Below are 26,537 nucleotides of genomic sequence, written 5' to 3'. Positions count from 1 at the left end.
GGAGGCGAGGGACACCAGCAGTGACTGGCCTGAAGGCGCCTTGCGTCCCGCCTCCTCTGTGCGACCCTCTCCCTTGATTGCCTTCATGCATCAATCGCAGCATGACTTGTGCTCCTCCTCTTCAGTCTCACTTAACTACCACCTTCATATTCTAGACACCGCTGAATGTTGGCAAGCTTTACATTTATTATTTTTGCTTCTTTTTATTTTCTTATTTGATCTTGTTATATATGTAATGGTGTTTGTTCGTTTTATTTTGTTGCAGCTGTTGTGCATATTTAACATTCTCAGCGTTTGAAGTGTGTTCTGTTTTCATTGTTGTTTTCCATGTATCCATGTGTTCTTGCTTGGAGGAATTTGACACGTTTTATTTATGACATTTCGTGTTTTTGTTCAGTATTTATTCTTTCCTCTTTTGTTCATATGTATGTTGTTAACTCATGCAGTAAATGATTTCTGGTGGTTCTGTTTATGATGCTTCATTTTTAGCTCTTTTTAGAATAGTGAAGCTGCATCACTTTTTTATGTGGATGTTTTGATATTTTCAGGAAAGGATGGCAGGTGGTGCCGCGGTGAACACTCCCAACACATGCAGGAGGAAAGTGAGTACCTGCTTCATTACATCATGTGCCCTCTATTTTGGAATTTTTTTTATCATTTCAACGGAAACCTGTCACTGTTGCCTGCCTTTCTCCTGTCAGCTTCCCACGAATCTGTGAAGGAAAGAAACGATGTGTTTTTATGCTATCGTGTCAGTAGTGTTATCCATTGAAGGATTAGTTTAAACCTTTTTCCAATGCGTTGTTTTTGTCTCCCATTTTTCTGCCTTCCTAGGGTATATATATGAAAGAAGACAATGTAAATTTAGTTTATAATGTTCATTGCAACATCTTACAGGGAAAAAAGTCCTTTGAGGATTAACCGAGAATCTTTTTCAAAACTATAATTTTTGTATTCCAGTCTTCGTGTGCTTATTTTAATTTATGCATAGAGAAAAGAAGGATACGAAATCATATGTTTTCTATAATGGTGTCATCTTTTTGGTATAAATATTTACTTAGAGATTCAATTGAAACCTGACAATTAGCTGTCATTTTTGCGTTCGTTTTATATATATATATATATATATATATATATATATATATATATATATATATATATATATATATATATATATATATATATATATATATATATATATATATATATATATATATATATATATATATATATATATATATATATATATATATATATATATATATATATATATATATATATATATATATATATATATATATATATATATATATATATATATATATATATATATATATATATATATATATATATATATATATATATATATATATATATATATATATATATATATATATATATATATATATATATATATATATATATATATATATATATATATATATATATATATATATATATATATATATATACATATATATATATATATATATATATATATATATATATATATATATATATATATATATATATATATATATATATATATATATATATATATATATATATATATATATATATATATATATATATATATATATATATATATATATATATATATATATATATATATATATATATATACATATATATATACATATGGGGATAATAGATGGAAATAGGTAGGTATATTTCATAAAGGGACTGCCACGTGTAAGCCTGGTCGCTTCTTGCAACTTCCTTTATTTCTTATGTTCTTATGTTCTTATGATAGCCAGTCTTGGTTGACACCATCAGACTCAGACACTTTTTTTTTTTTTTTTGTCTTTAGGGTCTAACACAGTCCTCTGATTTTGTGTTTGTCTTGTCGGATGCAGCAGCGGCGGGAGCTTTTTCCTTCCTCGCGGCCAGACGACGCGGACTGGCTTTTTCCTGCTCCTCCTGACACACTCACAGTTTACCGGTGAGTGAAGGGGACGGAGCTGTTTTTGTAGCACAGTGTACGTCCTTCCATTTTTAGGTTTACATTTAAGTGAAGCCTGTCATGGTTGCGTATGTTTTTCCATGTGCATGTAAGTTAAGGCTGCTTGGCAAAGTGTCTGACTCACTGCGGCGACGGGCTAGTGTTTGCGTGCGCCGCGTGGGGTGTGCAGTTTGTATGTAAAACAGGAAGGCAAGTGGTTGGGCGGGGACAAGGAGGAGCAGGAGGAGCAGGAGGAGGAGGAGGAGGCGTAGCGTAGCGTGGTCTGGATGGCGTGCAGGATTATGTGACGCTCAGAGGCAGCTTCCCTACACTAAGCTTCTATTAGAGTGAGCCACGTGACGGGGTGCGCTCTCAGGGTGATTGCTTGTATTCTATGTAGCCTGGCGGGGCTGTGGCACTCCCTGCAGGTTATTGGCTCAGGAGGGTGAGGTAATGTCGGATGTTAGTGTGGTACTCTGCTGTGGGTGAAGGGTTGTGTTTGTAATGATACAGCGCCTAAAGTTTGTTAAAGTGATGCAGGTTGGAGAACATAAATACAGTGACATCATCACCACTATAGTCTCTCCCTTTACGCTGCAACGGAATGATGTAGTAGTGGTGATGTTGTCTGGGATAATGATGTACACTAGAAAAAATAAAGATCCCAGTAATATCAACAGTTCCATTCTCGTGAAAGGTTTAGTGTTCCTCTGTTATTTTCTTCATATTAAGCATTTCCACTTTATGTTCACTTAACTTGTCAAGTGTGTTCCTCGTGTGTCCGTAGGCGAAAAAAAAAGAAAAGTGTCATTTTACACTCCTTCATATCTTGATTTATACAATTTTTTTTTTTTATGATGTACTCCGTAAAACATTTCTTTTTTTTTTTTGTCTCCCGTCTTTTTGCTATTATGTGTTTTTAGCTACAAGCAGGTTTGTCAAAAAAAAAAAAAAAAAAAAATATATATATATATATATATATATATATATATATATATATATATATATATATATATATATATATATATATATATATATATATATATATATATATATATATATATATATATATATATATATATATATATATATATATATATATATATATATATATATATATATATCTTACTGTTATTTTATTTCTTTTCATATCCTTACAGAGAGGACAATTTTTAACAATAAATAGAACTAAACTTCAGCCTCACCTCCTCCATCTCCTTGTAATTTGTCTGTAGAATGGAAGAAATCTAAGTTCTTTTCCATATTTTCATTCATATAGACCATTAATAATGTATAGGATTAAAATATAGCCTTAATCCCTCTATGCCCTTTTTGCCGTGATATGTTTTGCCCCTTCACACTGGTATGGTCCGCCTGGCCCTCTTCCCCGCCCCCTTCCCCCTGGCAGACCCGCGTGTGGCCGTGAAGTGTGGCTCCCCAAGTGGTCATCCAATATTACTCTTAAAAATGGTCCCGTGATGCGTCTACAGAATGGATGCTGAAAGCGGGTTGCTTGGGTGGGGGGAGAGGGGACTGATGTGGCCCTCTGGCCTAGAACTCTCTCTCTCTCTCTCTCTCTCTCTCTCTCTCTCTCTCTCTCTCTCTCTCTCTCTCTCTCTCTCTCTCTCTCTCTCTCTCTCTCTCTCTCTCTCTCTCTCTCTCTCTCTCTCTCTCTCTCTCTCTCTCTCTCTCTCTCTCTCTCTCTCTCTCTCTCTCTCTCTCTCTCTCTCTCTCTCTCTCTCTCTCTCTCTCTCTCTCTCTCTCTCTCTCTCTCTCTCTCTCTCTCTCTCTCTCTCTCTCTCTCTCTCTCTCTCTCTCTCTCTCTCTCTCTCTCTCTCTCAGCTGGAATTATGATTTCACTGAGTGGTTTAAGAACATATTCACATGTTATTCATGAGCCATCACATCCAGCAGCAGGCAGCAGCAGGCAGTAGGAGGAGGAGGAGGAGGAGGAGGAAAGAACACAAAGGAATACAAAGGAATGCAACGGAAGACCAAACCTTGAGTTACTGACGAGGCTGTTTGGATAATTATTCTACATTAACTATTATTGGGAGATACAGGATAGTACAGAAGGTTCCTCCCCACCAATCTCTCCAGCAGAAGCTGACAAGATACAGGAATTGATACCACGTGGTATAGAAAAACCACATAGAACTGGAGAGAATAGTGAGGGAAAGAGTTGTGGTCTGTCTACTTTTGTTTGTGAGGGAGAGTGTAACTGCATGATAGTTGTGTGATGTGGTGTGTGCGTAGCGCAGGTGAAGGCACAGTTTGGTTGTTGAGGGGTGGTGCAGAATCCTTGCGTTGCGCTTTCCAGGGAGGCGGCAGTCAATCAGGCCACAGCTTCGGTCACTGTGTTTGTGTACCTTCCCTTTAGGGCTGGATACACAGGTTATCGCCTGCTACTTTGACCTCTAGTACTTAAAATCACAAAGTTGATGAATAACAGGAGAATGCGGACGAAGAAAATGAGGATTACAACATGTGATTACATAGGATAACCAAAACAAACACTCCCACAGGTCTTTACATATCGCTTTGGAATTAATTGAGATTAACTACCCTTTAGTAAAGTAAGCTAGAGCAGTGTATGACTGCCAAACCGACACGCCCTCGTGCTTGTGCTGGCGTGGGAAAACCATCGTGCAGTGTGGGAAAAACTGGCTGCGTTTTGATTGGAAAGAATGAAGTGAGATTCTATTATTATTCCTATGCAAAAAAAGTAGGAGGAAAAGGAGGAGGAGGAGGAGGAGGAGGAGGAGGAGGGTAATAACAGCATTAGTAAAAACATCCACTTCAAACACCCCTTTGTCTGTGCCTTTGGACGCACAAATTACCTCAGAATGTTACGTCATAATGAATAAGACAAGTGAAGAAGCTTACTTCCTTTTGAATACCGTCTTTTCGGAAATGTTGATTTTTTTTTTGTGCAAAAGACAAAAAAAAAAAAAAAAACGTACAATTTTTAATAGATTGAAAAAATCTTTAATTCGCCCTAAGGAGGAGTAACTGAAATATTACGAACTATACCACTAACACCACCACCACCACTACTACTATCACCACCACCACCACCACCACCAAACCTCACTCTCAACTTCTCCCATTTTCACGAACTCCTCTCTTCTCTTGCTTCGCTATACCATCCTTCATCCTCTCTCCCTTACGTTCCATCCTTCCTTTCGCCGACATAATGCTTGCAACAGATGCTCCTCCTCTTCCTCCCCCTCCTCCTCCAGTCCTGTAGCATTAGCAGGGCCTTGTCTCCCCTTATAAGCAGGGATCCTTAGTGGAACATGTCGAAATAGCGTTGCCTAGCCGCCGCCGAGTATAGGAGTGTATTGAGGGTGCATTATCTCGGTACAGTGGCGGTGAGCGGGGAGATGGGTCGGTGAGTATGTTCAGGCGCAGATAGAGAAATGTGTTATTGGTCTGACGAATTGATTAATGAATAGGTATCTGGTTGAACAGGTAGATTTACAGATAGATGGCTGGATGGGTAAATGGTTAAATAGATCGACTGGCTGATAAATAGATTGATATATAGATGGACAGATGGATGGATAGATAGATTGATAGATACATGAATAAATGAATAGGTATATAAGTAGATATAAATATATATAGATGGGAAGATAGACAGTTCAGTAAGTAGAAAATAGATTAGATAAATAGACAGACAGACAGATAGACAGGGATAATAGTACATAGGTGGGAAAATATGTTGATAAATCCCCGTTGATTGATAAGAAGGTGGAAGTATTAGATAGGGAGAGATATACAGATAAAACATCGACGAATGGGTAGGTAAGTGAAGAAACACAGGATGGTTGAAGAGCAATATACATAAACAAATAAGAAGAAAGTGGAAGTGTAAGCGATGAATCAGATAAAGAGAGAAATTAGCTGTATATTGATGGACAAAACATATAGAAATGCAACTGTAAATCATGGTAAACAAACTAAGATAAATAAAGGTATGTACTATGTTAGAAGGAAATGACATTAGAGAGTCAGCCAGCACATCAGACATTCAGAAAGCAGGACAGACAAAGACACATAGACACACTGACTGATGGGTGCATATGCCAAATGAAATAGTAAACAAACATTCATATATAGAATCATTACAAATAGACAAATATCAGAAACTTTGAGGCAGACAGACTGAATTTCGCATAACGAAAATATTTGTATGTTCATGTTTGGTAACTTACACACGAGCAATGGATAAAAAAGAGAGGTTTTACATATAAACCTAGAGAAACAAAGGAAAGCAAAACATTATAAAACAAAAAAGACACATAAAAAAAATGATTCCTCCTATCTGTGAATCACATTGCAGACAGAGGCGCCCACACACACATAGACACACACACACACACACACACACACACACACACACACACACACACACACACACACACACACACACACACACACACACACACACACACACACACTTTCCTGTCGCCAAAAATACACACAATTCTCCTGCTACTCTATGAATTACCTTACTAGAAATGAAAAATGCATAAATGTTATGAATTTTGTATATTGTTGTGTGGATCACCGGAATTGTGTTGAAACCATGGAGAGAGAGAGAGAGAGAGAGAGAGAGAGAGAGAGAGAGAGAGAGAGAGAGAGAGAGAGAGAGAGAGAGAGAGAGAGAGAGAGAGAGAGATTGGATGTCTTGCAACACAATACACATGCGTATATATCGTGCACATTATTCTTCCTCTTTCTTTTTTCTTTCTTGCGACATTTGGAAAAAGCAAATGTTGAGATATTGTGTGTGTGTGTGTGTGTGTGTGTGTGTGTGTGTGTGTGTGTGTGAAATAATAGACAAACGGACAGACAAACAGATACATTACAATACACAAAATTGCACATAAGCTGGGGACAGAGACTCCCAACCAATCACGCACCCACCCACACAAGACAGACAGAAGGTCAAAGATATACTGATATACGTACTGACATACATTCTTCATCTCTTCGGTCAATATGAAGACGCTACACGAACTTACATAATTTATTGTCCTTTGCGTCTCGAAGGAGTAACGCCGGGAGATGACAACGTCCGCCCTTTACTGCTCAGGGAAGCACAGGGACTGAGTGTGTTGCTGGCAGTTTGTTGAATGAAAAAAAGCTTCAAACGTATAGATAAGTAAATGTATATACATGCTGACACACACACGCACACACACACACACACACACACACACACACACACACACACACACACACACACACACACACACACACACACACACACACACACACACACACACACACACACACATTGACAGTCATAGCACCACACAAAAAAGAAAAAAAAGCCAGAAAATAACAGAAAGAAGTGAAAAAAAGAAAAACATTGAAAGACATAAGCCGGAAGTGAACAAGTGACATCAGGAAGAGAATGTAATCTAATATTAGTAGGTGCCTGAAGTTACTCGGAGAATGACATCATACTTAAAGGAAGGTGAGGAAAGAAAATAGCATGCTTTAACTTGGAAAAAAAAAACTGCGGTAATGAACAAGGAAAATATGAGGGAATAAAGCACTAAAGTGAGAAAATGTGTAGCAGATTGAAAGGAAAAAAAAAAAAAATGTAATTAAATGCTAAAAATGGGTGATGCCTACTTAGAGAGAGAGAGAGAGAGAGAGAGAGAGAGAGAGAGAGAGAGAGAGAGAGAGAGAGAGAGAGAGAGAGAGAGAGAGAGAGAGAGAGAATGTGTCTTTCCTGTCACCTCAGATAAAAATCTATATATTTTTTACGATATTTCATTGGCGCTGAAGAACACAGACAATGAAAAAGTAAATATGACGGTTCCTTCTTTCATATTTATTTCTAATGACATTTTATGAGACAAGACTGTATTTCGGTATCCTTATGTTACATTGTTATTTTGTCTTTTTATTTATTTATTTATATCTCTGCTTATTACTTATACCTAATACATATACTTTTACTGTCCTTTGTTTTCTAACATTACTTTGTTATTTTATGCTGTTTCTTTATTGTTTACATTGTTGCACTTGAGTATAAGAGTTTTTTTTTCTTTTTTTAAGAGAGAAAAAAGACATTTCGGATTTTATCTGTGGAAAGAAAACGTGTGTGGGATTTTTCTGAGGAACGTTATTCGTGTGTTGAGAGAGGAGAGTCTTTAAACTTCATTAAATGCTCTCTCTCTCTCTCTCTCTCTCTCTCTCTCTCTCTCTCTCTCTCTCTCTCTCTCTCTCTCTCTCTCTCTCTCTCTCTCTCTCTCTCTCTCTCTCTCTCTCTCTCGCTTTAGTAAACAGTGGAACCTTGCACAGTTTAAGTGGATGAGGAGATAAAATAGAGATACAGATGGATGGATGGATAGATAGATAGTTAGATAGATAAAAGTTGGATAGACAGATAAGTAGATGGATAGACAGATAGATAGGAGGTCATATTTGCCTTGATATCGCCGTGTAATAAGCCCAGAGGAATTTATTCTTCATAGAACGTTAATTGATTTATAGGCGGAAGGCGAAGCAAGGCAGCACATGTGAAAGGTAATGCAGGATAAGATAATGTGATATGACTGCCATTTAGCGTCCTTGTGTTTAAGGTCCACAAGGCCAGAGTGAAGGGGGAGGGCACATATCAACTTATTGTAACCTTCGTAACTCTACTGACTGGATTACATTCACGGGAGTTAGTCATTATTACATACGAGTACATACATGTTGCGACAGTAAGAAAAGTTTGCCTGTGCCGGGTTTTTTTTTTTTTTCTTTCCCCTCTCTTTATTAACATTGGTGTTCTATTGGGGTAAAAAACGATCATGCATTGGTGCGAGAGAGGATGAAACGGATTATTTTTTAAAAAATTACTGGTGTCTTCCTTCTGAGTTTCGCATAAGTCTCTTTTTCTTTGTTTTTCTACGATTGTGTTTTCTTTTGCTTTCTGTTTTGTTGTCGTTTTATATTCTCTTGTACTGTTGCTTCTTATTTATTTATTTTTTATTTATTTTTTTTCATGCGACTTTTCCTTGCTTTATTTATATTCATTATTTGTCATTACTCTTGTTAATCTTTTGTTTTCTCTTTTAAATATCTCGCTTCCCTTTTCAGTGTTTTTCTTTAATTATATTTCACATTTATGTATTTCCCTTCATTCGTTTCCATTATTCAATATGTTATTACGTATTTCTTTTGGCTTGCATAATGAAATGACTTTTTTCCTCATTTTCTTTTTATTGCTCACTTTTTTATTGATTCTTCCCATTCACCTTTTTTTTCTACCTCTTTATTTTTTTAACTGTCTCCACGTCTTCTTCCAAAGAGGACAACATTTTCTGTTTCGTTACCAGCACTTTTGAAGGTAATTAATGTAAACACTCCACTACGTACAAGTACCAGGAAATCAGGGCCTGGTGTGGATTCTGAGGCAGCGGTGGTGATGGTGGTGGTAGTGATGGTGGTGGTGGTGGTGGTAGTAGTGTTAAGTTCGTTTTAAGAACTTACTTATCGTTCCACTCATTCCCTCCGTTTCTCGTCATCGTCCTCATCATTATCTTGACGGTCTCTCTCTCTCTCTCTCTCTCTCTCTCTCTCTCTCTCTCTCTCTCTCTCTCTCTCTCTCTCTCTCTCTCTCTCTCTCTCTCTCTCTCTCTTCAATAAGAATAAGAGTAAGAATAATGAGTATTAGTACTAATTGTTATTCCCAAGATAATAATAGCAAGTATAATAAAAATAACAACAACAACAACAACAACAATAATAAAAATAATTATCTTAATAATAATGAGAATAACAATAGTAATAATCTTAGTTCTAATTATCATTTTTAGATGGCAATGATAGCAACAACAACAACAACAACAACAATAATAATAATTATCTTAATAATAATGAGAATAACAATAGTAATAATCTTAGTTCTAATTATCATTTTTAGATGGCAATGATAGCAACAACAACAACAACAACAACAACAACAATAATAATAATAATAATATGCTTCATTGGTATAAAAAAGAAAACTGCATGAAAAAGAAGAAAGACCTGTGCCCCTCCCACCCCTGCTCCCCGCGTGAGGCGAAACGTAGTGAAGTTGTACTGTTGTTGTTGTTTTTATTTTTATTATTATTATTATTATTATTATTATTATTATTATTATTATTATTATTATTATTATTATTATATATTATTTATTATTATTATTATTATTATTATTATTATTATTATTATTATTATTATTATTATTATCATTAAAATTATTATTATTACCGTCATCATCGTCATCGGCACCATCATTGTAGTGTAGCTGGTTTGTGTCCTTTTATTTCCGCGTCGTATCTTGTAAGCTGTAAGTTTTAATAGTTCAGTATTTGTAACGATGGAGACCTTGTTTTTTATTCTTTATGCTCTGCACGGTGTCATTGGCATTTACATCTATATTTTCTAAATAACCAGGAACGACAACAACAAGAGCAACAACAACAACAAGAACAACAACAACAAAACAAACAAACAAACACAACAAAAAAAAAAACACTTACAATCACATTAGCAGGAAAAATAAAGAGTACAAACATGCAATTAGACCAAACAACAACAACAACAACAACAACAACAACAACAAGCAAAAGCAATCATAAAAGAATAACATCCACACCGTGGCATTTCACCGTGGCGCTTTGGTACTTAAGATTGTGAGAAAAAAGGTTGTTTTGTTGCCCCATATAGCGTAGTATTGACGCATTTTAGAGTTTTGGTAATTAAGAAGCTCAAAAACACAATACACGTTTCTCGTAATATCCTTTCGTTTCCCCATATACGGTGCTTTCCATGCATTTAGGCGTTCTGGTACATAACATTGTAAGAACACTCAAAATAGACATTTTTAGGAATGTTGTTCTGTTTCTCCATGTAAAATACTCTTCCAGCGTTTTGTACCTAAGAAGCTCAGGAACACTTGTAATATTGTAATATCGTTTCGTGCGTAAAAAAAAAAAAAAAAAAAAAAAAACAATGAAAAAAATGTTTTTGGTAAGGTTATTCTGTTTCTTAATAAATAGTGTTTGTATGCATTTTTGTATTTTCGTAAGTAGCTCAAAAACACTCAAAAGACAAGTTTTTTTTTTTATCTTTAAAGACACTTTTGAGGGGGGTTATTTCCATACTTTTTAGCGTTTTGGTGTCTAAAACGATGAAAAAAGTTCTTTGCATACATTTTGGCGTTTTATGAAAAAAAGACAAAAAAAATACGTTTTTGGTAATGTTGTTCTTTTATGCATATAGAGTATTATTCACGCGTTTTAACGGTTTCTTACCTCTGGTGAAAAACACTCATAAGAAACTTTTTCTGGTAATTAAGTTTTGTTCTACCATATTGGGTATTTTGTATTCATTTTCCCATTTTTGTATCTAACAAGTTTCAAAATTTCTCAAAATATATTTTTTTGTTAATGTTATTATATTTGTCAATATAGGGTGTTTGACATGCTTTTAAGGTTTTGATAACTAAGAAGTTCAAAAAGACTCAAAATACGTTTTTTTTTGTAATGCTATGTTTTTTTTTCTTTTCCATATATAATGTTATTCAGGCGCTTTTGCGTTTTTTTTTTTATTGGTACCCAAGAAGCTTAAAAATAATAAAAACTGAAATTTCTAGAAGTATCGTTTTATTTCACGTTTCTTTTTTTTTTTCCTAGCGTTTTGGTACCTAACACGCTGAAAAGCTCTTAAAATATTCTTTTTTGATAATGTCGATAGTTTCTCAATATAGAGTACTTTTCGAGTATTTTCACGTTTTGGTACTTAACATTGTGGAAAAAAAGACATTCAAAATACACGTTTTCAGTAATAATTTTCTGTTTCTCCATATAGAGTGCTATTAACGCATTTTTTGCTTTTTAGTACCTAAGAAGCTCAAAAATACTTATACACAATTTTCATAATGTCTTTTCGTTTCCTCGTTTGCATGCATATTCGCGTTTTGATATCTAACGAGCTCACACTTAAAATATACGTTTTTGGTAACTTTGTTCTCTTTCTTCAAATGACGTGCCTTGCATGCATAAGGTGAAAAAAAAACACTTAAAATGCACATTTTTGGTATTATTGTTTTTTTCTTCATATAAAGTGCTGTTCACTTGTTTTAGCATTTTCCTACCTGAGAAGCTCAAAAACAATCATTATACACGTTTCTGGTAAAATTGTTTTGTTTCCCATTATAGGGAGCTTTACATGCATTTTGGCGTTTTTATGCGTAAGAAGTTCAAAATATTAAAAATTCAAGACTTTGGTAATGTTATTACGTTTGTTCATGAAGGGTATTTTGCATGCATTTGAGCATCTTGTTATGAAAGAAGATTGAAAACACACAAAAAACACGATTTTGTTAATGTTCATTTGTATTCCCGAATAGGTTGCACACTTTTCTGGTAATGCCATTTCATCTCCCCACATAGAGTGCTTTCCATGCATTTTGTCGTTTTGGTACCTAACAAAAAAAAAAAAAAAGTGAAAATAAACTTTCTTCGTAATATTTTTCCATATTGAATGCTATTCACACGTTTTAGCATTTCGGTACCTAAGAATCTTAAAAACAGTCACTTTCCGATAATATCGTTTTGTTTCATCATATAGGGTAGTTTCCAAGCATTTTGACGTTTTGGTACCTAACACTGTGAAACACACTCCAAAAATACGTTTTTGGGTAAGTTGTTCTGTTTTTCCATATTTAGTGCTATTCATGTGTTTAGTGCTTTAGTATGTAAGAAGCTCAAAAACACTCAAATACACGTCAACCGTAATGTCTTTTGATGTCCCCATATAGTGTACTTTGTATGCATTTTGGCGTTTTTATACGTAACAAGTTTAAGGAAACACAAAATACTTATTTTTGGTTAGGTTATTTTTTTTTTTTTCAACATGAAGGTGTTTTGCATGCGTTTTAACGTTCTGATACGTAAGTAGCTCAGAAGCAATTAAAAGACACGTTTTTTATAAAGTTGTTTTGTTATCCCAATATAGGGTGCTTTCCATGCTTTTTAGAGTTTTGGTGCCTAACACGCACGCACTTAAAAGACACGTTTCTGGAAAGTGCGTTTCTTTCACAGATATAGGTTGCTTTACATGCATTTTGGCATAATGCTACCAATCGATGTGAAAAACACTGAAATTACATCTTTTTCGTAATATTGTTTTGTTTCTCGAAATAGTGATATTAACGCATTTTCGGGATTTGGTACCATAAAAGGTCAAAATACCTACATAATATAAAATACATACAATAATATTATACCTACATGTTTCTGATAATTCCTTTTCGTTTCCCCATATAGAGTAATTTACATGCTTTTTTCCCGTTTTTCTACGTAACAACCTTAAAAACACTCGAAAATAGTAATTATATTCATTTTTTTTTTTTTTCCATAGAGTGTGTTTTGCATGCGTTATATCTTTTTGCTACATATGAAGTTCAACAGCACTGAAAATACACGTTTTTCGTAATGTTATCTTGTATTCTCATATATCGTTTTGCTGCGTAACAGGCTCAAAAACAATCAAAAGACGTTTCTGGTAATGCCGTATTGTTTAACCAGATAGGAGACTTTTCATGCATTTTTTTGCTTTTTGGTACCCTAAAATAAGAAGAAAAAAAATACACATTTTGGTCATGCCGTTCTGTTTCTACTTATAGTTATAGTTATTTATGCGTTTTAACCTTTTGATACCTAAGAAGCTCTAAAACAAACATAATACATGCTTCTCGTAATGTGTTTTTGTTGCCCCATCTAGAGTACTTTCTATGCATTTTGGTGTTTATTTTCGTAAGAATCTCAGAAACACTCAAAATCATTGATTTTCGTCAAAAAGCATGCAAAAGCATCCTCAATAAGGAAAGAAAACTAGATTTCAAGAATCGTGTCTTTTGAGTGTTTATGAAGAAAAAGCACGTCATGTTTTGATAACTCAAAAAACGCTCAAAATTCTCGTTTTTTCGTAAAGTCTTTTTCGTTTCCTTATATAGCAGTACGTTTTTGTAAGTTTTTGTACGTAACAAGCTGAAGAGATTCAAAACACTTTTATTTGCTAATGTTATTGCGTTACTCCATATACCGTGTTTTGAATGTGTTTTATCGTTTTCCTATGTAAGTAGTTGAAAACACGCAAAAGTCACTTTTTTTGTATTTTTTCCTCATAGAGGGTGCTTTTTCTTCATAAACACTCAAAAGACACGATTTATGAAATCTAGTTTTCTTTCTTTATTGAGGATGCTTTTCCATGCTTTTTTTTATGTTTTGTTACCTAACGATAAGAAATACATTAAAAATACACGTTTATGGTAATGTTCTATTTTTTTTTTTTTTCCATAAAGAGTGCTATTCATGGCTTTTAGTGTTTTGTTACTTAAGAAACTTAAAAACACACATACGAGAAATAAGTGTTTCTCGTAACGACTTTTCGTTTCCCCATATAGGTTTTTCTACGTAATAAGCACAAAAACAATATTTCTTTTATGATAATGCCACTCTGTTTCTCCATAAAGTATGTTTTGCGTGCATTTTTAGCGTTTTGGTACTTATGAAGTCCAGAAAGACTAAAAAGACAAATTTTTTTTCGAATCTTCGTATTCGTATTTTTTCGTATGGTTTGTATCGCCACATAGAGTAAATTCCAGGTTTCTTAGCTCTTTTTGTGCCTAAGACTCTCAAAAAACACTCAAGAAACACGTTTCTTTTAATGTCGCTTCTTTTTCCCATATAAGTAAGAGTTTTTGTCGTTTTGGTATCTAATAAAGTGAGAACGTTCCGTTTCTCCATATAGAAAATTCTTTATGCTTTTCATCTTTTTCATACCTAACTAGCTCAAAAACACTTTTAATACATATTTCTCGTAATGTATTTTTATTTCTCCATACAAGGTACTTTCCATGCATTTTGCCGTTTTTCTACGTACCAAGATCCGAAATACTCAAAATACTTGTTTTCGGTAATGTATTTTCTGTTTCTCCATAAAAAGAGTTTTGCATGCATTTTAGCGTTTTAGTACGCCAACAGCTCAAAAACACTAAAAAGAGACGTTTTTGGTAGTTATTTTATTTTCTCACATACGATGATTTTCATGCTTTTTAGCGTTTTGGTGGTTAGTACTCTCATAAACACTCAAAAGACACGTTCATGGAAATCTCCCCTCCTTTCCACGTACAAGGTGCTTTGCTAGTATTTTTGCGTTTTAGTAGCTAACAATGTGGAATACACTCAAATTACATTTTTTTTGGTAATGTTGTTCTGTTTCTCATATAGAGTGTTATTTATGCGTTTCAGTGTTTTGGTACTTAAGAAGCTCAAAAACACTAATAATACAGGTTTCTTGTAATAGCTTTTCGTTTCTTCATTTAGGGTACTGTACACGGATTTTACCCTCTTTATACGTAACAAACTCCAAACAATCAAAATACTTATATTTGGTAATGTTATTTTCTTTCTACATAAAGCGTGGTTTTTGAGGCGTTTTAGAGTTTTCGTACGTAGGTAGTTTAAAAACACTGAAAAGAAACGTCTTTGGTAATGTTGTTTTGTTGTCTTACATAGGGAGCTTTCCTTGCTTATCAAATTTTTTAGTGCCTAACACGCTCATAAGAACTCAAGACATATTTCTAAGTCTTGTTTATTTTACCAATATTGGGTGATTTACGTACATTTTGTCATTTTAGTACATAAGAATATGAAATACTTTAAAAATGTTTTGTGGTATGCTGTTCTATTTTCCATATAGATTTCTATTCCAACGCTTTCGAGTTTTTTTTTTACCTAATATGTTCAAAAACACTCATAATATAAGGTACTTTTCTCGTGATGTCTTTTCGTTTCGTCATATAAGGTACTTTCCATGCTTTTTGATATTATTGTACGTAACAAGCTCATAAACAATAATTTTTTTTTTTTTCATAAACAGGATGCGTTTTAATGTTTTGTTGAGTGTTAAAACACTCAAAAGACACGTTTTTCATAATGTTTTATCTTCGTATATAGAATGCTTTATATGTTCTTTAGCGTTTTTTTTTTTTTTTTTTTTTGGATAATACCCTCAAAAAAACTAAAAATTCACGTTTGTGGAAACGCCATTTTCTTTCCACATATATTGTGCTATTCATTCATTTTGCGTGCATGCATTTGTATACATATAGAGTGCTATTCAATCTATTTCAAGTTTTTGTACCTAAGATGCAGAAAAACATTCATAAATCCACGTTTCTCGTAATGCCTTTTCGTTTCCTCATATAAGGTACTTTCCATACTTTTGACGTTTCTGAACGTAACAAGCTGAAAACACTCAAAATACTTTTTTTTTGGGGGGAATGTTATTAACGTTCTCCATAAAGTGTGTTTTGCATGCGTTTTATTGTTTTGGTACGTTAGAAGATCGAAAACACCCAAAGGACACGTTTATCGTAATTTTGTTTTGTATTGGTATACAAGATGAACTCCATGCATGTAAAGCCTCCAATATGAGGAAGCGTAACGACATTACCAAAAACGTGTCTTTTCAGTGTTTTTGAGCGTGTACGACACGAAAACGTTAAAAAACGTTTTCGTGTCGTACACGCTCAAAAACACTGAAAAGACACGTTTTTGGTAATGTCGTTACGCTTCCTCATATTGGAGGCTTTATATGCATTTTCGCGTTTTGGTAACTAACAATGTAAAAACATTCAAAATACACATTTTCATTAATGTTCTGGTTTTCCATATGAAATACTATTCATGTGTTTTAGAATTTTAGTAACGCTTATACTCGTAATACACGTATCTGGTAATGTTCTCTCGTTTCCCCATATAGGGTTTTTTGCATGCATTTCAATGCTGTAAATACTTTTGTTTTGCAATATTATTCTGTTTCTACAAGAAGGTTGTTTTGCAAGCGTTTAAGTGATTTAGTATGTAAGAAGCTCAAAAACGTTTAAAAGGTCTTTTTTGTAAAAATTTTGTTCTCTCATATAGGTTGATTTTCATTTTTTTTTCTTTTTTTTTACGTTTTGTTGCTTAACACGCTGAAAATATTCAAAAGACATGTTTCTGGAAAATTTGATTCCTTTCCTCAAGTAGGCTTTATTGCATGCTTTTTGCCGTTTGTGAAATATACTTATTATTCTGTTTCTCCAAGAAGGTTGTTTTGCATGCGTTTAAGTGATTTAGTATGTAAGAAGTTCAAGAAAGTTTAGAAGACATTCTAATTCATGAAGTTCTTTTGTTTTCCCATATATGTAGATTTTTTTTTTCTTTACGTTAATTTGCTTAACACGTTCAAAACATTCAAAAAACATGTTTCTGGAAAACTTGATTCTTGAAACCTGGAATTCTGGAAAACTTGAAATACCAAAACGCTGAAATGCATGAATAGCACTCTTTCTCGGAAAGAGAACAACATTATCAAAAATCTATATTTTGAGGGATTTTTTTTCACATTCTTAGGTACCGAAACCCCAAAATGCAAACAAAGCACCCTCAATTGTGAACTGAAATTTCATTTAGAGAAACATGACTTTTGGGTGTCCTTTCAAGGCACGAGAAAACTAAAAAGCATGGGAAACACTGTATTTGCAAAAAAAAAAAAAAAAAAGAAAAAGAAAAAAGAAAAACAAAACTTCTTTTGAGAGATTTTTTTTCTTTTTAGCTAGTTACGTATCGAAAAGCAAAACAGCTTTTTTTTTTTATGGAGAAACAATAATAGCTTTAACAAAAAACATCCATTTCAGTGTTTTCATGTTGTTACGTACAAAACCACAAAATATGTATGAAAGTACACTACATCCGGAAACTAAAGAACATTACGAGAGACGTGTATTTTGAGTGTTTTGAGCTTCTTACGTACCAAAACGCTGAAACGCATGAATAGCACTTCATTATTATTATTGATCAAGTCGACTGGCCTTATTACTGTGTGCATGTGTTCCTTGATGGGATTACAGTATGTTCTGTATTGTCTTGATAAGGCTAGGTTACCTGTTGTTGTTGTTGTTGTTGTTGTTGTTGTTGTTGTTGTTGTTGTTGTTGTTTAAATATTATTTTTTTTCTTCTTTTTCTTCTTCTTCTTCTTCCTTCTTTTTTTTTCTTCTTCTTCATCTTGCTATTCTTCTATTTCATCTCCTTATTCTTCCTTCATCTACTCCTCGTCATCTTCCGTCTCCTTTCCAGCGTCCTCCACTCCCTTCCACACATCGCTAGCAGCAGCAAAGCAGTCCTACACCACCTAAGAGCACTAATATTACCACTAGTATCATCATTACACAGCATCAACAACAGTAGGAATAGTATTTTTGCTGTTGTAATTTTTTCCATCGGTAATGATACTGATAGAGAGATGTGTAATGTGAGTAATGATATTCCTGATTATTTCAGTGATACTGCATGGAATATTAATGACTATAACGACACCTCCTCCTGCCAGCATAATAATAGTGATGGTAATTGTAATAGTAATGACAGTGATGATGATGATACCAACAGCAATAGTGGTGGTGGTGGTGGTGGTGGTGGTGGTGATGATGATGGTGCAGCAGCGGAGATGAGCAAGCAAACGAGCACGCGCAGATGAAGAGAAGGACGGGGAAAAAGAAACTGACACGGCGAAAACAAGGAAGGACGAGGACGAACAAACAAGATGCCGGTGACGAAGGTGAGGCGGAACAGAAAGGGTGAGAGGTACACATATAAGGAAACATGGCACGACTTACCATGCCCTCCTATGCCACCCCCTCCTCCTCCTTGCCCGCCAATTCCCACTCTAAATTACATTCCTCTTCCTTCGCATAGACTGAGACAAGAAGTTTCTACAGATGATGGGCCTTAAAGGAGTTCAGATTTTTTTGAGTGTGTGAGTGACAAGGAATGAGTTTTGAAAGCGAGCAGGAAAATAAATGTATGGTATGTCATGTTTACTTTTTCTTTTTCCTACTTTCCCTTTATTTCTCTTTGCTCTTTCCTATCCCCCTTTTTTTTTCTTCCTCCTCCAATGCTTTCCTCCTTTAAATTTTTTCCCCTTCTTTCCTTTGTCTATCATCAGTGTTTTATTTATCCTCATCTTTGCTTTTTTACTTTTTTTTCCGCTGCTGTCACATTCTTTTCATTTAGTCTTTTGTTTCCTTTTCATCTTTTCCCTCTTCTTTCCTTCTCACTTCTTTATATTTTCCTCTTTCCTCAATTTCTACCTCTTCCAATTACAACATTTACCTCTCCTATCTATTTCCACATTTCCCTTTCTTTTCAATCATCTCTCCTATTCCTCCAACATTAATTTTTACCTCAACCCTCTTTTCCCTTTAATTTCCTTGCATTTTTCCCTCAATCAAATTTCTTTTTCATTATCTGTCGTGTTCTTCCCGCGGCGTCGCTTTTCATTTCCTTTCTCCTCTGCGCGGTACGAACTGGAATCCTCTCCTGCCCCTCCTTCCATCCCCGAAATCTAGTCTGGCTATAAGTAAAATGTTGGCTTGTCAGTGCGAGTCTCTGTTTACACGCAGCGCGGAGAGCAAGCAAGGAAGTGTTTACAGGGACAACAAATCATCCTGCGAGAGAAACGAGGAACAGCCATCTGGTGCCCCCCTCGTGTTTTGTGGTCATACTACATCCACTGCCTCTGCTTGCTTGTCTGCTTGCCCGTGCTCCAAAGCCCGCCTTTTGGTGAGGCTAGTTGTGTGTGTGTGTGTGTGTGTGTGTGTGTGTGTTGAGGGGCCGGAGTAAGGTGAGGACTTAATGTTTGCTTTTGCTGCGATAGTTGGTGTGTGATAGTGTACTTGTGGTAGCGGTGGTGATGGTATATACCACTACTACTACTACTACGTGGTGTTGATTCTTGTAATGACTGTGATGGTGTCGGTGGTGGTGATGGTGCTCTTGGTATATACGTACATACTACGTGGTGCGGATGGTTGTGGTGGCCGTTTTGATGGTTGTTGTGGTAGAAGAAATATCAGTGGTAGTGGTAATGGTAATGGTAATGGTTTTGGTGGTGGTTAGAGGGGTAGTAACACTGATTATATCTTTTTTTTTTTTTTCGTTCTTTGGTGCTCTACTTTTTCGTGTGCTTTCTTAACGTAATGATTCGAGCAGGAGAGGAAAAAAAGTGGGATTGAGGAGAAGCGAGAAGTAATCACGTAAAGAGGGAAGGAGGAGGAGGAGGAGGAGGAGGAGGAGGAGGAAGAGGAGAAGGACTAACGTGATGAGAGAGATGGAACTAACACGAGGAAGGGTGCTTGACACGATGGAACCAGGAAGTGATTTTCTCGGTTTGTGATTGTTAGAATACACGTTAAAGGCCCATTCACACACATCAGTGACGTATCACTGTGACATTTACTCTGCCTTGATCTGCCTTGCTTAAGCCAGAAATATGACAGAATATTTTTGCTTTACTGTTTGTACTTTATCATCTTGTTTTATACTGCATGATTCTTTTCATCATTCCATTCTAGTCTGATTTATTGTACTCTAGTTTATTCCTTTACGTCGTGTGATCCTATTGCTTTGTTCCGCTTCATAATTCTTTCTCGTAAATCATTCTACTTCATTTACGTATTCCACTCGCTTGCTTTTATTTCCCTGTGTTGTATTCCCTTTTACTCCTCGCCTCTGTGCTTTATTCCATTTGCAGAGTGTCTTCCCGCGGCGTGCACAGGAACAGAGAGGACTCGTTGATTGAGAGGAGTCCTTGTGAGAACAGATGACTTAGTCTGTGAATGCGTTTTCTTTTGTTATATGCAATACTTGTACTGTATACACTTGATTTTTCTCGGATTTTCAAATGTTTATTTTTTTATCATTTTTCTCTATAAACAGAATGCATGTGCTTTTTTAATGTCTATTATCCATCTCTCTCTCTCTGTTGGTAATATTTCTTTTCGTAAATGTAAAAGTGCCGGTACATTTCTCCAATTTATATTCTGGCCGTGCTCGTTGCGTCAAGCATTTCGTCGTGAATTCACGGTATTTATTCTATGTAGCTTTTCTTGGATTTATTCTAGCATCTTTTTTTCTTGTCGAGTTTCTCATGCCATATTCTTTGAGCTTCTTTATTTCTTTATTAATTTAATTCATGCTGCAGCGAAAAACTCGAAATATAATTTTGTTCTTAAACCCTTCCCCTTCTCGACTTGGCTTTTGCACAGGCTCCATCTTTTCATTATATACTCTAATTGTAATTAACTTGCCATTATCTTATCCTTTCCCATGTGTAAACTACTAATTCCTTCATCATTCCTGTTTTTATTTTCTCATGTCGCCTCTGATATCTCATTCCTCCCTCTCCATTCTGTTTAACATATTCTAATTCACTCAACTTTCTCCTTTTCATCCACTTCTATATAACATACATATACATCTCTCACTTCTTTGTTTCTCTAATGCATATTCATCTTATTTGTATACATCATTTCCTGTCCACCAGTTACCAGCCTCCTCATGCTCTCCTTTTCCCTTGTAGCCATCCTCATTCATATTCTGTTTTTATTCCCTCCTTATATATATATATATATATATATATATATATATATATATATATATATATATATATATATATATATATATATATATATATATATATATATATATATATATATATATATATTTATTTATTTATTTTATTTTTTTTTTTTTTTTTGTCTTTTGTCTTTTTACTCCCTCATTCTTTTCCTTTCCTTTGCATCTGTCATTCACGACCATCACTCGGTCTTCCCCTCGTGTACTTCCCTCTAAACACACACACACACACACACACACACACACACACACACACACACCTGTCGAGTTTCCTGCGCACGTGACAGGTGTGTGAGTCTCGTCCTGTGACTTTTGAGGGGATAAATGTAAGCAGGAAATAAGATTCTGAAGTCCGATCTTGTGCATCTTGGGGAGGCGTGAAGGGGTCTTTCCCACGCAAATTTTGACTCACATTCACCTGACATGCTCAAGATAAACACTCCTGATTGGCAACACTACTCGTCACTTAAGACAGCGCCAGACTCGGAAAATCGTGAGCCACAGTCGTAATATTGAGACACTGAGGACTCGAGACAGCGCCAGGACGCTTGGAAACCTCTGGTGACTTGGCCTCAGCATGAATTACACACTTCCTTGGCGGACCACACGCCCAGAAACGTACCCAAGACACACACCCTTCGAGAGAGTGTTGCATTGTGAAGCGTCTCGTCACCACTCTCTCCACCTTCCTTCCACGTCACCACCACCACCACCACCAGTACCGCCGCCAACAGCGCCTTCTGCACTGCCGCCTTACTCCCTCACCTCGCCTCTCTTTTAAGTCATTTTGAAGCCGTAGTGGGCAGAGCAGAGGAAAAGAAGGAGAGGGAGGGGAAAGAGTAGGTGCTAAAGTGAGGAAAGGTGGAAAGAAGAGAAGGAAAAAGAAGAGGAAAAAGAGTTAGTGAGGAGTGAGGACGATGGGAAAGAAGAGGAAAAGTATATAGAGGAAAAGATGCTTGAAATGTTGTGAGATGGTACGAAAGAAGTCTGACAAAACGGCTTCCCAGACATGCATTATCGACACTCAGGTGCCTCCTTTCACCCTCACCTTTCACGGGACCGGCTCGGCAAATCTTAATACAGCTCCTTTTCCCTAGTAGTTCCCTCCTTCAACCGGGTCCTCCTGTCACTCGCAGCAGCAGCAACAGCAGCAGCAGCAGCAACAGCATCCCGCCTCTTCACCTTCTTCGCTCCGGGGAATAAAACACTGAAAGCAAACCGTGCCGCGAGAGGGAAGTTTGTTTGAAGGACTGGTGGCGGTGTTGGTGGTGATGGTGGTGGCAGACGAAGAGATGTGTTGTTGTAAGTGAAAAGAGAGAGAGAGAGAGAGAGAGAGAGAGAGAGAGAGAGAGAGAGAGAGAGAGAGAGAGAGAGAGAGAGAGAGAGAGAGAGAGAGCGCGCGGCTGAGTTCCTGTTGCATTTTATGGACAAGGAGAAAAGCGAGATGTTGGAGGAGGAGCTGGTGGAGATGGAGGAGGAGGACGAGGAACAAAAGAAAAACCAAGTTAAAAAAAAATAAAATGGAAGAGGTGAAGAGATGTTTGAAACAGAGAGTACTGGGAGGCTTCGAGGAGGTCATCGCCCCAGGGAGGAGGAGGAAGACAAGGAGGAAGAGGAGGAGAAGAAGGAGGAGGAACGTAAAGAAAAGAAAAAAAAACGACAGTGGGAAAGATTATAGGACGCTTATTACCAGAAGTGTTAGGTGTGTGGGGCAGCGGGGTGTCTGCCTCATGAAATCATCAATGAAGCCAAGTTGACGAATAGAAATCAACGATACTCCACATAGAAGTCTTTAAAAAAAAAAAAAATCCTGCTAAAAGCCAGATCAGAAGTTAACAACAAAACTTGAAAAAAAAAATAAATAAATAAAATAAATAAGAAGCAATGCTAGTCTCCCTTGACAGTTAGTCAGACAAGACCTGATCGCAAATGACATGTTTTGTTTCTTTTGAAGAGTGGCACTGTCTAAGCTGTTTTTTTCCTGTAGTGGACTGTATGCACCAGTACTGATGAGGGTTGCGGTGTGTCTTGTTAGTCTGTTAGAGATGAATGTGTTTTTCTTTATTTGTATGTTATTTGCATAAGTCTTTTGTTTTTATTTGTTTATTTAGATCTTGTTAGTGTTAAAGTAGCTGCCACCAGCCATGGGGTCCAGGCCAGCTGTGGCTTTATTCCATGTTGTCGAGGTAGCATGCTTCTTATTACATTCCCTTGAAAATAGAGAGAGAGAGAGAGAGAGAGAGAGAGAGAGAGAGAGAGAGAGAGAGAGAGAGAGAGAGAGAGAGAGAGAGAGAGAGAGAGATACATTTAATTCCCTATCTCAACCTATATTCCTATGGTTATTTCTTTTCCCTTTAACCCAGAATTGATAATGGCAAGGAAATTACATTTCCGATGTCTGTCAGTCCTCTGAGTTAACTAAGTAATTAATTCACACCAAGAAAAATATTATTTTGCATATAAACAAAGTTTATAATTAACAAAAAAATAATGGGAAGCTGTCAACAAAGATCTCTGTCGGCCTTCGCTCTGAGGACTACTTGTTGTTGCTGTTGTTGTTGTAGTTGTTGTCGTTGTGGTTGTTGTTGTTGTTACTGTTGTTGTTGTTGTTGTTGTTGTTGCTGTTGTTGTTGTTGTTGTTGTTGTTGTGATAGAGATAATTGGGGGAAGGGAGAAGCGTCAAGCCAGAGTTTGGACAGCATTAAAGAAAAGTAAGAAAGGAAGTACAGACTTGATAAACTTGTTTGCAATATATAGTACAGACATGATGCTTACACTAGTGCAGAAGGCAGTGGCTATTAATTCAGGTCGCTTAGATTTATGGAGGCCGAATGAAGTGAGCGCGACTCCTTACAGGGTTTTACACACACACACACACACAATATAATATATATATATATATATATATATATATATATATATATATATATATATATATATATATATATATTATATATATATATATATATATATATATATATATATATATATATATATATATATATATATATATATATATATATGAGTACAGCATACTCACATACAAACATACACATACACACACATAAACTCTTACACAGTTGCACTCATACACATACCTTATACTTTTTTTTCTTTTTTCCTTTAGGCTACTCGGCACTGGTACGCTTTATATACACCGCAAATCGTCAAAACTAGTTCCTTCTCCCCAACTACACACCTGTTTTTTTAATACACCTCTAAAAGTTTTTAACTTTTGTCTTTACTCAGACTGTTCTTGAAAATTTTAGGTAGTTATCTAGTTAGTTTTCGGGTTTCAAAACAATAATACAGATTTTCTTTATAATTACAACAAGTAACATTTCATATAGCTCTACACTTTATCTTCAACATCTTGAGAGAGGAAATTTTTACATGGCTTGTATCAAAAAAAAATCCTTGGGCAACCTTTCGTTTCTTTATACAAGAATCAGCAGCACCAAGCGGAGATTTTTAATTCAAATATATATATATATATATATATATATATATATATATATATATATATATATATATATATATATATATATATATATATATATATATATATATATATATATATATATATATATATATATATATATATATATATATATATATATATATATATATATATATATATATATATATATATATATATATATATATATATATATATATACTTATTTATTTATTTATTTATTTATTTATTTATTTATTTATTTATTATTTTTTTCATTGATCCATTTCATTGGGTCGTCAAGCATATATGCACAGTTTTATCCCCAACATATCTATCAAAATGTTATCAAAGTACCAATCCTGTGTATAGAATACCTAACACATTAACATCTAAGGCTAAGCAAATCATAAAGACAATTTAATTGAGGTAAAAAAAAAGTCTACATCTGCTCTTGTCTTTCAAATATAACTTAAACTTTAAATAAAAGAGCGTTTATGAAGGAATATAGGTCGGCATGGTCAATCTGGACAGGATTTTGGGTCAGCCAAAAAAAAAGGATGAATTGAAATCCCGCACGATCCTCCATTCAAAACTCGCGCCCTCTAGATCATCAAGCAAGAAGCAACAGTGTTCAATGTGATAGTGGTGAGCGGTGTAGCGTGGATGTGTGCGTCCATCAATCTTTCGCAGCTACGCCTTTCCGTGAGGCGGCTGGAGCAGGAAATCGCCGAGCCGTGCTGCAGAGAGGTGAGTGCACTCCTGGCCAGGGTGAGGACGAGGCAGTGACGTGTGCAGTGTGCTGTGCTGTGGAATCATGGGATGCGGCGGGAGGGTCAGGCTGTCATGGCGGCAGCCTCTCGCGGTCTTGAGTACTGTATGACCAGGCCACAAAGTTTCATATCCCATATCGTAGTTTTCCGAGGGTTGATATGCATGATGGAAACGTGGAATGTGACTTGTGATGATCAGTGAAGCTTTCATGGCGATACTACTACCATGACTGAAAATTAGGGAACTAGGATTGCCCGGTTAGCTCTCTCTCTCTCTCTCTCTCTCTCTCTCTCTCTCTCTCTCTCTCTCTCTCTCTCTCTCTCTGGAAGCTTATTTGCACTCACTTACCTGATGGACTGCGTTTGAATGAATGGCCACAGTGAGGGTGCAGTCACAGATAATAGTGATGATGAGCCGGGGCTCCACACAGTTCATGGAGGATAAAACACGTATTTATGGCCAGGCACCCCCACCACCCATGCCTTCCTGATGCGCCCTCCCTGTCGGCTGGGTTGTGGGCACGTGTGTGTGTGTGTGTGTGTGTGTGTGTGTGTGTGTGTTAGAGTTTCATTAGAGTACGAGTAAATGTAGTGCATATATTCCGTTTGGTGCAAAGAACAAGATTTTCAAATTGGAATGATCGTGGCTCAGTGCGACTCACGTACAGAATACTGCGTGACGAGATGAAGCTGCTGAGAGTTTCTTGTGTTGCAGCTTTTATTTTTGTAACACATCTTATTCTCTTTTTTATTACGTATTTCTTCCCTAAGTAGTTAACTTCGTGTTATTTACGTCCAAACATCGAAAATTCAAG

At 35.8% G+C, this 26,537-nt stretch overlaps 1 long non-coding RNA gene across 1 annotated transcript; it reads left to right on the top strand.

Annotated features, from left to right (window-relative positions):
• The first annotated feature begins 541 nt into the window (after positions 1-541).
• LOC135092361 (uncharacterized) lies at positions 542-18,890 on the top strand. Its single transcript, XR_010262826.1, has 3 exons — positions 542-602; positions 1,878-1,963; positions 18,154-18,890. It is a non-coding gene; the product is annotated as an uncharacterized LOC135092361 (long non-coding RNA).
• The last annotated feature ends 7,647 nt before the right edge of the window (positions 18,891-26,537 follow it).

The sequence above is a fragment of the Scylla paramamosain genome, chromosome 39, assembly GCF_035594125.1.
Source record: "Scylla paramamosain isolate STU-SP2022 chromosome 39, ASM3559412v1, whole genome shotgun sequence".
Classification (NCBI taxonomy): domain Eukaryota; kingdom Metazoa; phylum Arthropoda; class Malacostraca; order Decapoda; family Portunidae; genus Scylla; species Scylla paramamosain.
Note: the sequence above shows the minus strand (reverse complement) of the source record. Positions and strands in the feature narration are given on the sequence as shown.